This window comes from Chiloscyllium plagiosum, unplaced genomic scaffold, assembly GCF_037043375.1.
Source record: "Chiloscyllium plagiosum isolate Xiang-an unplaced genomic scaffold, Cpla_swu_hap1 HiC_scaffold_18, whole genome shotgun sequence".
Taxonomy (NCBI): Eukaryota; Metazoa; Chordata; class Chondrichthyes; order Orectolobiformes; family Hemiscylliidae; genus Chiloscyllium; species Chiloscyllium plagiosum.
Window position 1 is genome coordinate 57,640,027 of NW_028270156.1, and position 15,272 is coordinate 57,655,298.

Consider the following 15,272-nt stretch of genomic DNA (forward strand, 5'->3'; position numbering starts at 1 on the left):
TGCTCCTCGGATGCTGCCTGACCTGCTGTGCTTTTCCAGCACCACTCTAATCTTGACAAAAATTATAGTTAAGGGACACATTTTTTAAAAAATGAAAATAACAAAACTGGCCAGTGTACTTAAGCAGTTTCTATGATGCATTGTCTTACAGGTGCATAGGATTATTAATTAATGTTTTGAAGGCATTGATCAACGCCTCCTTTTCCATTTCACTCTAAGGCAAGTATTTAATACTTATAGCTTTTTTTTATTCCCTGAACCTCCAATAGCTGATAATGGGAGGTTTGGCAGGGAGCTTTTAGATCTTCATGATGTAGCATCAAGCACTGAACTCCTCCTCTCAGAAACCCGCCTAGTTCAAAACTCTAGGCCATCCCTCTGTTTGATCATCATCTTCTCTCCCATACTTATTGGCACCAATTCCAGGTGCTGGTATCATTAATGGCCAACCGTTTGCTACTTGGTTAAGCATGCTGCCTCTCTGGAGTTGAAGAGTTGATCGAGTTCTTTGGTCAAGAACCAACTTGCAATTAACTTCCAGGCCAGGCCTCAAAATCAAATTGCAGCTTGTTTGTTTTCTTTATTCAAAAAAAAAACAAGCTGCTGCTCACAGTCCAAAGGTCATCTTCAGCTCCCAGCTCCATAACAAAATTAATATAAAATAAAATAATGAAAAATCAGTGAAAACTCTAACAGTATCATATTTGTATACATCTGGCATGTTTTCCTCCTTTAATAATGCAATCTACTAAAAATGTAATAGTCTCAAATGTATTCAAGTAAACATTTACTGACTTTTTTTAATGGGTGAGAGTTCCACACTTCACAGAATTATAGAATGGTTACAGTACCAGAGGCAGCATTTGACACATCATCTCACTGCCAACACTCTTCAAGAGTGATTTAGCTGATCCCACATCTCTGCTCTCACCTCCATACTTTTTCTCTTCAGGTGCTGATTCAATTTTCTTTTGAAAACTATAATTGAATCTCATTGCTTCAACACACATCCAGGTAAGGCATTCCAAATACAGACAATTGACTTTTTGATCTTTTGCTAACCATTGGAGACATTTGGTTCTTGGTCCTTTATTTCCATCTAATTTGTTTCAATCTTTCATGATATTGACCACTTTTATCAAATCTTCTTTAAAACCTTTTGTTTTCTTAGGAAAGCAAACATAACTTCTACAATCTATCCATGGAACTGAAATTGCTAAACCTAGAACCATTCTCCTAAGTCTTTTCTCACTGCACTCAATTTTCATATCATTTCTAATTGGACAGAACACTCCAGTAGAAGTTCAAGTTTGCAAGAGGCAATGTTCCTTTACATCGTTCCTGAATTTTAGATGCTCTGATTTTAGAATTATGTCCCTGAGTCCAAAACTTCTTTCTCACAGCCTTTCCCCTAAACAAAATCTCTTTGGACCTTCTAACTTTTCACCACTTAAAATTATACTGAAAGCCTGATCCAAAATTGATGATCTCACACATGTGAACAGTTGAAATAGGACAACTAGTCCATTTGGCCTCTCAAACCTGTGCCTCTATTCAATAAAATCATGGCTGAATTGTTTGTGTTTCAAAACCCACATTCCCATCCATTTTGTTAATCCCGATTCCCTTGCATAAAAATAATCATTCCACTTAGGTCTTAAAAATATTCTGTGACTCTGCCTCCACTATCATCTGAGGCAGAGACTTTCAAAATCCCATAAACCTCTGAGAGAAAAAAAATCTCCTCATCTCAGTCCTGAAAGGGCAGCCAGGCAGGCAGCTCTTTGTTGCAGAGAACAGTGTCAAAACACGCTCACTATATTATCACCTTTTACTAACACATTCCTTGATGCTTGCCCCCAGTTGAATGGCTTCCTATACCGCATTGTTAAGTTTGCTCATCCACTCTGCACTCATTCATCTCTTCTCTTATCCAACAGACTGAGAGAATTGCAAACCTAATGGACAATTGCTGTCCTGTGGGTTCCCTTACTTCTCTGACTCACAATCACACTCAACTGTCCCTAACCATTGAGCAAATAAGAAGACCCTAACCTTGGTAGTATGACTGTCTGCTGACCCAAAGAATCCATGCAACATTTCTCTCCATGATGCTGAGTGTCTGCAGTTCAGCCTCCAAATCAGAAACTCTGAAGTTCAAGCAGCTTCATTTCAAACAGTTACTGCAGGGCTTTCTTCCATGGATCACATTAGTATCCGGGAGCTCCCCTATGCTACTGCCTTGACACACACTTGAACTGCTATCCTTAAGACATTTTAATTATTTCTTCAAATTGTTCACTTACCTATGTTGCTTTTTATGTAAGTTATTAAATTCACCACTATTTGGCTATCTCCACAGAAACTTGAGCTGTTTGTCCTACATTTTACATGTAGATTTACTTAGAGCTTTTCCATCAGGTGTAAGGCATTCTGAGGAATGCATCTTGATGCAAATCAGCTGGAGTGTCAAAGCATTTCATCATCACACTAACTCCAATGAAGAACTTGCACTGCCAGCAATGCTTATCCCTCTGCCTGCCAACAATTTTCACTCTTAACAATACTTAGTCCTTCCTAATGTTGACCAAAAACTGAACTCAACTAGCTATATCAATACTGTGGCTACAAGAGCATTTCAGAAGCTAGAAATCCTGCAGCAGGTAACTCACCTCCTTACTCCCCAAAACTTGTCCAGCAATCTATGAGACCCAAGTCAAGAGTGTGATGAAATACTCTCCATGTGCCTAGATGAGTGCAGGTCCAAAAAAAATCAGGAAACTTGACAACGTTCAGAACAAAGCAGCCTGCTTAAATGGCACCACATCTCCAGATTCACTCCCTCCTTCCACCACTGACACTCATTAGCAACATTGTGTACTATCTACAAGGTACACCACAGAATTTCACCAAGGCTCCTTGGACAGCACCTGGAACTCTCACTTAGCAATTGCATTGTGATTGTACTTACTCCAAATGGATTGTAGCAGTTCAAGAAGGCAGCTCATCATCAACGTTTCAAGAGTAACTGGGGATGGGCATAAATGCTGAACCTGACACTAAGTCCACATCCCATGAGTGAATTTTTTTAAAAAACAGCCTGTTCAGCAGATTGGTTTCTGAGAAGAATGAATTATCTTATGATTGGAGGCTAAATACAGTAAATTGGGTATGTACTTCCTGGAGTTTAGAAGAATGAGAAGCTGTTTAATTGAAACTTACAAGATTCAGAAGGGGTTTAGCAATCTAGAAACTGGGAAGTTATTTTCTTTAGCTGGTGAATCTGTGGGCAGAGGAGATGTGGGCCCAGAAATTCTAAATATTTTTGGAATACATCCAATTGATGGTAATTCTGTTTAAAATTAACTGCTCAACCATTGATAAGTTTTCTGGCTAAAATTCAGAGTCTGGCCTGTCCCAAATGTGATCATCAGAGAAAAGCAAAGGAAAGATCCACTCAGTGAAGAAGCAGCATTGCAAGCCAAGGTACATCACTTTTTTTTTTAACAGCACTGGCTGAGTATTTCAGGAATTAAACTGCATAAACATCCTCAAGTCACTTTGATAGAGACTAAGAAAGGTTAAGTACATAAGGTAAGTGAGGGGGTCTGGTGACAGATGGATAGATAAGGGGGTAGGGTCCCATGTAGATGAAGGGGTAGGGTGTAAGTTCAGTATATGAGTGCTTAAGATAAGTAGGGATGGAACTTGGGGATGTTGAAATTGAGTTAGGTCCAGAGTTGGTTGGGGTTGTCATCTGATCTGGCAACACTGGGTCTGCAGCAGGTACTAATGGGTGAGTGAGTAGAGCCACGAGTCCAGTTTAATAGCTACTGAGGTGTTAGAGTAGGATTCTCATCTTCCATTTTTTTTTTCCTGGATAGCTATTAAGCTTAAGTGAGCTTCAACCTTCAGAGGTCTCTTAATTTAAGTACTTTTGTGAAGAGTTTCAGACAGAGAGAAACTGCCAATCAGAATTTTCAGTTACTCTTAGTGTTAGCTGCATTTGGAATTTGGCATGGTCTGAACTAGGAAATGTATTGTTTCCACCATGGCCGTAATGACAAACTCAACAAGAGTTTGGGACAATTGCATTCTGATTCATAGGACATAAGTAAGGGACAAAAGGGGACAGTGCCACTGAGATGGACTTCACCTGAACCAAGCTGAAGCCATTGTTCTGGTGAGTCATATAACTAGGAATGTAGTGTTTTAAACTAAGTAGAGGGAGGAAGGGATTATGTAGGGCAAGATTGAGTGAATTTAAGGGAATGACAAAGAAGCAGGTAGTAACAATAAAAGCTATACCATGTAGAGTATGGTAAGAAGAAACAGTGATTGCAAAATTAAGAATGTACCAGTTGGTGAAGACAGAGTTTGTTAAAATGCAAAAAAAAACCCTGAATTCAGTGTTCTGTATGTGAGTGTCCATAGCTTCACATTAAAAAACTGCATTGTTGACTCAAATAAAAGTTCATTTTGGCATAATAGCCATTGCAGCCACATGGCTATGAGAAGACCAAAGTTAGAACCTGAATATTTAAGGACATGCAACATTTGAGGAGAACAGGCAGCTTGGAAGTATAATTCGGTTAATTAAGGATTGTAGTGAAAGAGGAGCTCTGGAGGTTCAAGTTGTAAAATCAGTTTGGGTAGGAATTAAGAAAGAACAAGAGCCAGAAGACCTAATAATTTACAAAGCCGCAATGAAATGTAACTCACAGTAAAAAATCAGGAAATCGGAGATGTGTATAAAAGGGTAATAAGGAAACTATCACAAATTTCAATGTAAGTATAGACTGGATATACCTAATTAGTATTGATATTGTGAAAGTTAAGTTCTTTGCATGTAGTATGGTTTTCTGGAGTAGTACATTGAAAAACAAATTAGAAACAGGTTAATTTAGATCCAGTATTGTGAATGAAAAGAGTAAATTATTAATCTTTAGTTTGAATGATGGTAATAGGCTACTATTTAACATAAAGTTTTGAAATTATATAGTTCAATCAGAAACGAGGGCATTAAGTCTATAGGTAGCTCCGAAGTTATGAGGGACAAATCAGCTGTGCTGCAGTGGGAAAATAAGTTAAAGTGTATGAGAATAGAACGACAATTGATAAAATTTAAAGACTAATAGATAGTTTAATATAAAATGCCTTCCATTAATGTACAATAACACAGCTGGAAAGCTGTTCTAACCATAGCTAACAGAGGCAAATAAGAATTGCATTAGATCAAAGGAAAATTGCTATAAAGTTACTCAGAAAGTAGCAAACATAAAGATTTTAGAATTTTGTAAAGGAGGATAGATAGAATTAATGGTAGTTCTCTTCTCAAGGGGGATTTCAAGATTAGGGGGTACATTTTTAAAGTGAGAGGAGAGAAATTTAAGAAAGACATGAAGGGCAATTTTTCTTACACAGCAAGTGGTTTGCATGTGGAGTGAACTTCCTGAGGAAGTGGTGGATTTGGGCAGAATTACAATGCTTAAAAGACCTTTGGATAAAATGAATAGGAGAGGTTTGGAAGAACATTGGCTAGGTGCAGGCACATGGGACTAGTTTAGTTTAGGGTTGTGTTCGACATGGACAGTTTGGACTGCAGGGTCTGTTTCTATGCTGTATGCTTCTATGACTATGCAAAAGATTATGAAAGGGAAAATTGAAAGTAAACTAGTGAGAAACGTAACAATGGAGAGTTAAAACTTAGGGATGTAAAAGGGAAATGATTAACAGATGTGGATTGGTTAGGAGAATTTGTAATATCAAATAAGGAAATGGAAGAAAAACTAAACAAATTGAGAGAATCTAACCATTGCCCCTGGACATTTAATGGCATTACCATCTCAGAATTCCTCACTATATTCTGGGGATTATCTTTGACTAAAAAAAACTAACTAGATGAGCCTTATAAGTACTGTGGCTGAAACAGTAGGTCAGAGGTAAGGAATCCTGCTCTAAGTAACTCACCTCATGACTCCCCAAAGCCTATCCACTGTTAACGAGACTGATATCATGAGTGTGATGGTATACTTCTTACTTTCCTGGATGAGTGCAAAATCTAATAATACTCAAGAAGCTTGACACCATCCAGGACAAATCAGCCTATTTGATTGACACCACTTCCACAAACATCCACTCCCTCCACCACCAATGGTCAGTAGCAGCAGAACATACCACCTACATGATGCACTGTAAAAATTTATCAAGGTTCCTTAGAGAGCATCTTTCAAACCCACAACCATCTAGCTGGACAAGGGCAGCAGATACATGGGAACACCACCACCTGCAAGTTCCTTTCCAAGTGACTCACCATCTTGACTTGGAATTATATCATCATTCTTTCACTAACGGCATTGTGTCTGTCACTGCTACAGAAGTTCAACAAGGCAGACCACCGTCCTCTCAAGGGATGTACAGTAAATGCTGGTCCAGCCAATATCTAGTAAATGAATAAAAGACAACCTTCCAAAATATCTGAACCCTTTAAATTTGGCCTCTTCTGCATGCCCATTTTTAATTGCTATAATATTGGCATCCATAACTTCATTTGCTTAGGCCCCAAGCTTTGGAATATCCTCCCTACAACTCTCTGCCTTTCTAGTTCACTTTCCACCTTTAACGGGATGATGTTCTCTTGCCCTGTGTATATTGTCTCTGTCACCTCCTAGATTCTGAGATGATCTCAATAATGTCAACGTGTTTGCTATATTTCAGACTCTACCTCGTCCTATTTTCCATTTGTGAAACAACAGCTAGTGCAACAATTATCCTCTTACACGCATCTATTACTCCTTTCTCTTTGCTGCCTTTTATCATCAAATGCAAATTACACCTTCAAGAAGACTTCTGAGTGTTTTTACTAATTATGCCTGTGGACATGTTCCTAGTATGTTCAGTGACGTTATTACACACTTTTGAGTAGGTGAGACAAGAACCTAGGCATTCTGGCTCAGAGATAGGAACACTGCCACTGCACCACAAGAGCCCCTAAATGTTTACTGCATCCAGTATTCCCAGGCAGTCTCCCATCCAAGTTCTAACTAAGTCTGAGTCTGCTTAGTTTCTGAGACCAGGAGCTTTCAGACTAGTATGGCATCAGAGAAAAAGGCGTCTTGTAAATGCGTATTAATAGTACACCACCACAAGTTCACAAGGAAAGGTGGTAACTTCAGTGAATGCAGCTTGATGTCACTCAGCAAAACTGTATTTTTTTCTCCAAAAGTGATGACGGCTGACTTAAACCTACAAACTTCTGATAACATCACGAACTACGCTGAAGTCAGATGCATTACCCATTAGGCCATGTGACCACCTGTGTTTGCCACTTACACTCCACCTGCAATTTGTTGATTGGTCTTTTAATTATTCCTGGTTCATGAATCATTTTGTCTTTCTATGCTATGTTTGAGTGATTAACATTTGGATACATAATCTCTAAGGACTAAATTTTGAAGCCCGGTGTCACATAATTGTGTGCGTTTGCAACCTTCCGTGTATGCAAGGGATACACCTTAGTGTGCCTTTCTTTGGTATTCATAGACTGACTACATGGGATGCACTCCAGGTATGTGGTATATGCTGTACTACCCAAATTTGTGGAAATAGAGTTATAATGAATCTTTATAAAATCTGGTTTGGCCACAATTGGACTATTGTATCTATTATGGGCAACAAATATTAGGAAAGATTTTAAGCTTTATGATGTACCAATAACATTTACAAGAAAGCCACCAGAAATGATTAGATTCCCTACGGTGTGGGACAGGCCCTTCAGCCCTACAAGTCCACACCAACCCTCCAAAGAGTAACCAACCCCCCCCCCGACTAATGCACCTAACAACTATAGACAATTTACCATGGCCAATTCACCTAACCTGCACATCTTTGGAATGTGGGAGGAAACCAGAGCACCCGGAGGAAATCCACGCAGAGATGGGGAGAACGTGCAAACTCCACACAGACAGTCGCCCAAGGCTGGAATCTAACCTGGGACCCTGGTGCTGTGAGGCAACAGTGCTAACCACTGAGCCACCATGCCACCAGGATATAAATAAGCTGGAGACTTAGGGAGAGAAATGTCAGATGGAATTTAATTCGGACAAATGTGAGTTTATGCATTTCGGAAGATCTAATGCAGGAGGGAAGTATACAGTAAATGGCCAAACCCTGAGAAGCATGAGGGACATCAATTTTGTTGAAAGCTTTTGGAGGAGCTGGTATCATTCTCTTTCATCGTTCTTTTTGGTGGAAGGGTTAAGAACTTAATTACATTTCTATCAGCCGATTGGTAAAAGACATGGTGAAAAAACTGATGCTGCAGGGGGTTAGAATTTGAAATGCACTGCCTGAGAGTGTGGTGGAGGCAATTGAGTTGTAGTTGTCAAAAGAAAATTGGATAAACAGATAAAAGAAAACTCAGGGTGATGAGGAAAGGGTGGGGTCAAGTAGTCTTGCATAGAACCAGTGCAGATATGATGAATCAAATGGCCTCTGTACTAGAACCATGCAATGATTCTGAGCCATAAAATGCAAGCTGAAGCAATTGAAGACTGACTTTCATTCTATTGAGAGAAATACTGAATTATGTTTTTGCTGAAAAGTTCAAAGAAACTGATGAACTCTGCCGACAGCTGTGTGGATGAAATATTGGATGGACTTGTGGCCTGCAATGTAGGAATGCAGCTGCTTCAGAGACACTGAATAATGATCTGATCTGTCCTGAAGAACATCAAAGACAAAGTGGCTTTGCTGTGTGGAAGAGGATCTGGACACGAGCCTGCTCAGGCAGGTAACAATACTCAAATTTGATTTCAATAAATTTCTGGAAGGTTTTGATTTCTTCCTTTGGCCAATAATAGATCAGGGTGCTGGGTATAGCATGCTGATTGGTTTGTTCAGTTGCTAATCCTCATATCACTGAGATAGAAAGTTTTGTGTTTAATGATGCAGATTTCATGCCTGATTAAGAAGATGGTGCTCTGTTAAGGTGCTGCTTTCTAACTACACTCTTGAATTTAAGCCTTTTCTGACTGTTTAGGTGAATGCAGACATCTCTAGGGTAATGGAGAGGATGGATGTAGACAGTATAGTTGATATGTAAAGGGGCTTTCCAAGATAGTTGATAACATTCCACATATTAAGTTAGTTAACAACATTGATAAAAGGAGTTATTACTACATAGAGGCAATATTAGCTGAAAGATGGAAAGCAAAGTCATGATTTTTTCCCTTCTGGAGAGGTGTACTGTGGTGTTCATCAGGTTTCATATTGCCAGGACCTTTGCTTACATATATTTATGACTTGGACTTCTAGATATACACAATATTCAATTTCAAAATTTGCAGTTGACACAAAATTGGGAAGCATAGTAAACAGTGAGGAATATAATGAGAATTAATTAACAATGAGACTGATGGAGTGGGCAGACTCTTGGATATGAAATTCACTATAGAAAAGATTAGATGTTTGGTTTACAAGAATGAGAAGAAACCATATGTGCTGAAGAGTATAATTTAAAGAAGGTCCAAGAATTAAAAGACCTGAGAGTATTTGTGTATAAGTCACAATTAATCTATGCTGCTGTTGATTCAGGGCTAAATATAATTGAATAAAAGTCATGGCAAGTTGATGAAGCACAACAGGCAGCATGGTGGCTCAGTGGTTAGCACTGCTGCCTCACAGCGCCAGGGACCCGGGTTTGCTTCCACCCTCAGGTGACTGTCTGTGTGGAGTTTGCACGTTCTTCCTGTGTCTGCATGGGTTTGCTCTGGATTCCTCCCACAATCAAAAGGTGTGCAGTTTAGGGTGAATTGGCCATGGTAAAATGCCCAGAGTGTTCAGGGATGTGTAGGTTAGGTGGATTAGTCTGGGGTAAATGTAGAGTAATATGGGATTGGGTCTGGTGGGTTACTCTTCGGATGGTCGATGTGGATTTGTTGGGCTGAATGGCCTGTTTCCACACTGTAAGGATTCTACTCTATTCGAAAAGGAAGCACCAAAGAATGAGAGAAGAAGCTACTTACAGGTGTGCTGGCTACATTGTGACTAATAGAGTGAGAAAGTGAGGTCTGCAGATGCTGGAGATCAAAGTTGAAACTTTATTGCTGGAACAGCACAGCAGGTCAGGCAGCATCCAGGGAACAGGAGATTCGACGTTTCGGGCACAGGCCCTTCTTCAGGAATGAGCAGAGAGTGTTCAGCAGGAGAAGATAAAAGGTAGGGAGGGGGGACTTGGAGGAGGGGAGTCGGAAATGTGATAGGTGGAAAGAGGTCAAAGTGAGGGTGATAGGTCGGAGTAGGATGGAGGCGGAGAGGTCAAGAAGAAGACTGCAGGTCAGGAAGGCGGTGCCGGGCTGGAGGGATCCGGCTGAGACAAGGTGGGGGGAGGGGGGATGAAGAAACTGGTGAAGTCCAAGTTCATCCCCTGCGGTTGGAGGGTTCCCAGTCGGAAGATAAGACGCTCCTCCTCCGACCGTCGGGTTGTTGTGGTTTGGCGGTGGATGAGTCCAATGACCTGCATATCCTCGGTGGAGTGGGAGGGGGAGTTGAAATGCTGTGCCACAGGTTGGTTGGGTTGGTTCGTCCGGGTGGCCCAGAGGTGCTCTCTGAATCGCTCCGCAAGTAGGCGGCCTGTCTCCCCAATATAGAGGAGGCCACACCGGCTGCAGCGGATGCAGTAGATGATGTGGGTGGAGGTGCAGGTGAATCTGTGGCGGATATGGAAGTTTCCTTTGGGGCCTTGGAGAGAAGTGAGGGGGGAGGTGTGGGCGCAAGTGTTGCACCTCCTGCGGTTGCAAGGAAAGGTGCCGGGAGTGGAGGTTGGGTCGGTGGGGGGTGTGGATCTGACAAGGGAGTCGCGGAGGGAGTGGTCTCTACGGAAAGCTGATAGGGGAGGGGAGGGAAATATATCCTTGGTGCTGGGGTCTGTTTGGAGGTGGCGGAAGTGACGGCGGATGATGCGCTGTACATGGAGATTGGTGGGGTGGTAGGTGAGGACCAGTGGGGTTCTGTCCTGGTGGCAGTTGGAGGGGCGGGGCTCAAGGGCGGAGGAGCGGGAAGTGGAGGAGATGCGGTGGAGGGCACCGTCGACCACGTCGGGGGGGAAATTGCGGTCCTTGAAGAAGGAGGCCATCTGTGTTGTACGTATTTTGAACTAATAGAGTGAGTCTACATGTGGGCAATCTTTAGAGATGGACCATGGAACAGAGACAATGGAGTTGAATAGTGAAGAGAAAAGCATGTGGAAATATGAACATAATTACAGATATTTGGAGATTTCAGTAGAAACTAGTAGCATATTTGATTAATGTAACTTCTGTTGTTATAATGTAACTATTGAAAGTTAATCTTCAAATGTAGAAAAATGGATAAAAAGTACAATGATACATTAAAATCAGATTCTAAATACTGTTGAATGCAGAAATGGAATCTATCCACAGGAAGAAGTGCTCGAATATATGCAAACATTTACACATTGCTGGTCAACTGAATGATCACCTCCCTTTTAATGACGGAGTTATTACTGCGTTAAAACATATATAATGTCTAATTCAGCATCTAATAATGACAGTTGAAGTTGGCAAGACCTTTCAAAAGAGGTTTCAAACCAAAAGGTCATAGTTCTTCTGAGGTGCTGTGAACCATATCTGTGAACAAAATGGACTTGATTTCATGAAAACACCAAGGGGTTAAACTAGCTACACCCACAATAGTCTAGGCAAGGGTAGGATAGCTGCGTGCAGATTACTACCTATACCTTTATCCTGGGATCATAAAAACCTGAGTAAGAGTGTGAATTTCAAAATCAGGGATGAAAACCTGTGCCTAAATTTAATAATGTTATTTATACAATTGTTAAAACAAATAAAAGCACCAAGGGACTGTTGCTCACACACCAAAATAACATTTATGCAGTACCCTATTTTTCCTGTCCTTGCCACTCCACCCAGACTATACCATTCCACACCCTCTACCAGTTCATTTTGTTACTTGCTCACCCTCGGACTGTTGTGTAAGGAAGAGACCCAACTGATGCCTCCTTCATCTGTGATACTTCTCTTATGCTCACATGAGAAGAATCCATTACTGAGGAAATGTATTGTGGGGTACTGAAACACATTAATTCAAGAAGTTTGCACCTTCAGGATTGGAGGAGCAAAAGTTAGAGGAAAAGATGAAGAAATGTGTTCAATGTTTGTTTTGTAACCAGACACACTCATTCTAAGGTTGTTTTCCCCTCTTTTCAGGATATGCTAGTGTAGAAATGTTGTCTGAGTGGCATTCAAGGCAATGTTTTCACTTCTCCACCAATGCAACCTGAACCATGGACAGAGCAGGGGCAGGTACATTCTTGTCGAAAACCGAGAATCATGGAACAGTGTACGGCCCCTGTGAAGCTCTCTTGCGGCTGCCATTACCTATGAGCAGATTTCAGTTATGCAGAATAAAACTCTGAGTTGATGCCTACAGTCACCATATTCAATCTTTGCATCCTATCAATTTTGTGTCATTTATTCTGGGTATGGCTTCTCAGTTGACCAAAAGCTGACCTCTTTTTGGGCCTCATTGTCTATAGAGAATGAGCTGTTCCTGTTTTTTTAAAATCAAGGCAAAATTTCCAGTTGGTTTGGCCTTTGATAGCACAATGAATATAATGAGCAAGAGTAGGAATAACATTTGGAGATCCCTTTTCTGTACATCACTGCTATTCAATATTAGATAGTCCATAGGCTTTCTGATAACTGTTTAGCCTTAGATTTTATAGCATTTTTAAACTAAGCACAAAGCAGTATTCCTGTCTACCATTTTGCACTTTGCATTCCTATTGCCCATCTACAGTATAAGTAAATGATGTTCCTGCCACAGTGGAGCTTTTGAAGAAAATTGCAGATTTTATCCATTTTTTAAATTTCCAACTTTGATATTGCTCTTTGTTAATATTCTTCTCAACAAATTGTCTTGATGACACATTTAGAACCATAGGTACAAAACAAGGCTATTCAGCTGCTTAAACTTATTCTACCATTCTGTTAGTTCACAGCTGGTCTAGACTTCAACTTTGTTTGTCTAGACACTGCCAGAATCCTGCAACCATTCACATCAAGAAATATTTCCTGACATCACCCTTGCAATGTCTAACTCTAATTTTAAGTTTATGTCCTTTTATTTTGGTCTCTTACATCAGGGGAAATATTTTCTGTCTAGCTGAGCAAATCCTTTAATCATTTCAAAAACTTCACTTAGGTCACCTTAATCTTCAATACTGAAAGGAATACAGATCTAATTCCTCCCACACATATTCATAAAGTAATCCTTTTAGCCTGAGTACCAATCTGTTCAATCTGTAGTGCACTCCTTCTAAGGTCAGCATGTCTTTCTAGAAGGATGGTGTCCAGGATGGTGTCCAGAACTGAATGCAGTACTCCAGCTGGAGTCGAATCAGAAATTTGTGTCTGTTATAGAATCACTTTTATCCTTTTGTATTCAGGCCATCTTGATGTAAAGGTCAACATTACATTTGTTTTTTTAAATAATATTTTTTTCCTGTCCACTTGCTTTATATTTCAAACATATTGTGATCTAACATTCTTAGGTCCAAAGTACATATTCTTATGATTTCCATCTGCCTACAGTTTTACCCACTCACTTTATCTATCTATGTTCCTTCGTAACTTTCTGCTTCTAACTATATTCTTTAGTATGGCAGTTATTTTTGTCATGAACAGGCTTCAATGAACTTTCTGTCTTACCTCTCCATGGAACACCTCTGTGAATAATATTCTACTTTTATATTTTAGATAACACATTTTCATAGCACGATGATCAAACAAGTCACATCCTTGACAGCTATTTGGTCACCATTTCTTACATCTGTCAGTTCTGATGAATGATCACAGAACTCGAAATGTTAACTCTGTTTTTCTCTCTGCAGAGAGAAACTTTCAATCCTACTGAATTTCTCTCGCACTTTCTGTTTTTGTTTCTGATTTCCAGCACCTGCAGTTATTTGTTGTTATTTTTTAATATCTTCTCTGGCACATCATCCATTTTTTGGATTTGGTCCTGTGAAGTGCTTTCAGACAACGTTTGTCGTATGTAGTGTTTTGTGCAGTCCTTGCAGTCCAACCAACGTAGTGTACAAAATCCCATGCAAGGACTGCACAAAACACTACATAGGACAAACAGGAAGACAGCTAATGATCCATATCCATGAACATCAACTAGCCATGAAACGACACGACCAGCTATCCTTAGTAGCCACACACGCAGATGACAAGCAACATGAGTTTGACTGGGACAACACTACTATTATAGGACAAACCAAACAGAGAACAGCCAGGGAATTCCTAGAGGCATGACACTCATCCACAGATTCTATCAACAAACACATCGACCTGGACCCAATATACCGGCCACTGCAGCGAACAGCTGGAACTGACAACCGGAAGCGGCAGAGACAAACCACTATAAATGCCGGAGGAAACAACACAGAAGCGCTTCACAGGAGGCTCCCAAGCACTGAGGATGTCCCCTAGACAGGGGACGAAACGTCTGCAACACAAATTCCCAGCTTGGCGAACAGAACCACAACAACGAGCACCCAAGCTACCAATCTTCTCACAAACTTTGAATGTTGGTAACTTCATATTGTTGTTTCTTGTCTGACTAGGGGCAATAAGTTGTCTGAGCTTTCATAGCAAATAGGAGGTGATACAAAGGTTAACAAGGAAAGACTGCTGATGGTTTGTTAAGTAAAGCTTTATCTGTGTTTTCTCTAGCTAGTGTACTTCTGATTGTCACAAACTACACAGAGGACTGACTAAACTTTGGCTTAACCCTAGAGAAGGCAAAAGCGGAAGGAATTGCTATAGAGATGGTTAATGTCATTGATGACTTTGACTTCACCACGCATAAAAAAGCTGGAAGGAGAGGTCTCATAAAGAAAGCAAGTTTGATATAAATAATTGATAATACAGTATTTAAACACTGCTAAAAGGAGTGACCTCAATGTGTTGTCACCACCAAATAAAACTTGCATATTCCTTGACCTTCCTTCGATTCTTACTCGCGAGTGAATCTAAATAACAATGCAACTAATCGGTCCCACATACAGTTAATATACAATCACTGACTAACAGGGGTGCAATTTGTAACTAATGAGTCCCACTCACAGTCAATACACAATCATTGTCTGACAAAGCCCAATACAAGTTCTCAATGATTGCTCTCGTTACCATATTGAATCTTATTGTGGCCAGCATAATTCCTTC